The 1,778-nt window shown below is 41.5% G+C and overlaps 1 pseudogene; it reads right to left on the bottom strand.

Moving 5' to 3' along the window:
* Positions 1-784: 784 nt before the first annotated feature.
* LOC116471673 (c-Myc-binding protein-like) lies at positions 785-1,254 on the bottom strand (annotated as a pseudogene).
* Between the last annotated feature and the right edge of the window lie 524 nt (positions 1,255-1,778).

Below are 1,778 nucleotides of genomic sequence, written 5' to 3'. Positions count from 1 at the left end.
TCTTCCCCTCATACTTGTCCCACCTACTTCACAGGGATAATGAAGATAAAATGAATTCAAGGCTAGAAAAATACTTTGAGGGAGAAAAGCACTATATAATTATACCTACAAACTATGATTTTCCCCAATATATGGCTCATTCCTCTTCTCATCTCAGCTTGTGTGTGAACCCAGAGTTGTATATTGCCTCTGTCTTGTGCTCAGTAAGCAAATAAGGCAGGCAGGGGGTACAGTGTGATCCTGTTTAAAGTTACATAAATTACAATCAGGGTAAATGCTATTATTAGGCAAATCGAAAAACAGCACAGAAAGGCCAGTGTGCAACTAGGACCCACTAAAGCTCAGAGCAAAGCAATGCAAGATTATCAGACAAGGGATGATTGCATAGAAGAAAAATGTGGTGTCAGAGTTCAAACTGGCACACACACACAGTTATCTAAGGCAAAGTGGTGGCAAAGAAGTTATTTGTTCCATGTTACACAAACAAGAGCAGAAGATTCATGGGAACCCGTACAAAAGCATCTTGTGTCACACGCATCTCTCCAGCTGCCTATAGAAAATATACAGAACAGTGTCACCTTCAAAGAATGACTGTACCTGTGTTCATATCCTGAACTACACCAAGGAATAGCTCCATGCTAAACTGTCTTGGCTAAAATACAACCAGTGCCATCATTCCTAATCAGACTAATAAACAGAATGTCTTTTAAGGTAATGAGTTAGATGGCTGTGTTTAGGTTTTGTTCAGGATTTACTTTGGATTCTCCTGCTTTTAAGACCCAAAGAAAGTTATATTGAGTTTTTATTGATGATTCTATGTGTTTTTAACAGAGTGTGATAGGTGAATTAAACATATTAAAAGAGTTCTATAGCATCTGTTCAGAAAAGATTATATACTATACAAACTATTCAAGTCATACAAAACCATTTTTCATTGTCTTTTCAACGGAGAAGAATCCTATTCAGCACGCTTCTCCTCCTGAGGTGGTTCATACTGAGCAAGCTTTGCTTTCAGTTTTTTATTTTCTTCTACAATAGCTTCATATTTCTCTTTCATTTCAGCCAGTTCTAGGCGAAGCAGCTCTATTTCTGGATTTTCTGGAGTAGCAGCTCCTAAGTGATGCCTTGGTCAGCGTGTCCAGCACCCCCGACTTCTCCAAGTACCTCCGGAACTGCTCACGCTTCGAGTCGGCGGCTTTGTAATGGGCCATAGTGACAGCGGCAGCGGCGTAGCTGGCGCCGGAGACCGCGACTGGCGGGTTGGGAGCAGCACTGCTCATGCGCAGAAGGGGGCGCGCCCGAAGTCCACACTCTTGATCACTTATCTCTAATGGCTTACAGTTCATCCATGCAATTACCGTACCACAGTAACTTTCTGCATTTTTAAGCTGGACTTGAATTGGCCTAAGTCTCTTAAACCAAAGCCTTTCCATTAGTGTACCAATTCCATGTCTTACAGGTATCTGCTTGCTAAACGAGCCTGTTCCAAGAAAGCTGGGAAAGAGGAGTATCAATAACCAAGGCCTACATTTACGTCAGCTACCCCTCTGTACCCTTCTCCTAGGTAAAGTAACGAAGAGCACTGACAAATTCACTTAGGACTCACTCAAGGAACCTTCCCTAGATGCCAAATGATTCTTGACATTGTCACTACCGTTTTGAAAAGATCTGGACCTTCGCTTGACTAAATCCCAAGTGGACATTTCAATTCCTTGGCATGAGATAAAAAATTAATCCATAAAACATCTGCAAGAGAAGCATACGGTTTAGATAGTTTG

Source organism: Hylobates moloch, unplaced genomic scaffold (assembly GCF_009828535.3).
Source record: "Hylobates moloch isolate HMO894 unplaced genomic scaffold, HMol_V3 SCAFFOLD_6, whole genome shotgun sequence".
Classification (NCBI taxonomy): Eukaryota; Metazoa; Chordata; class Mammalia; order Primates; family Hylobatidae; genus Hylobates; species Hylobates moloch.
Note: the sequence above shows the minus strand (reverse complement) of the source record. Positions and strands in the feature narration are given on the sequence as shown.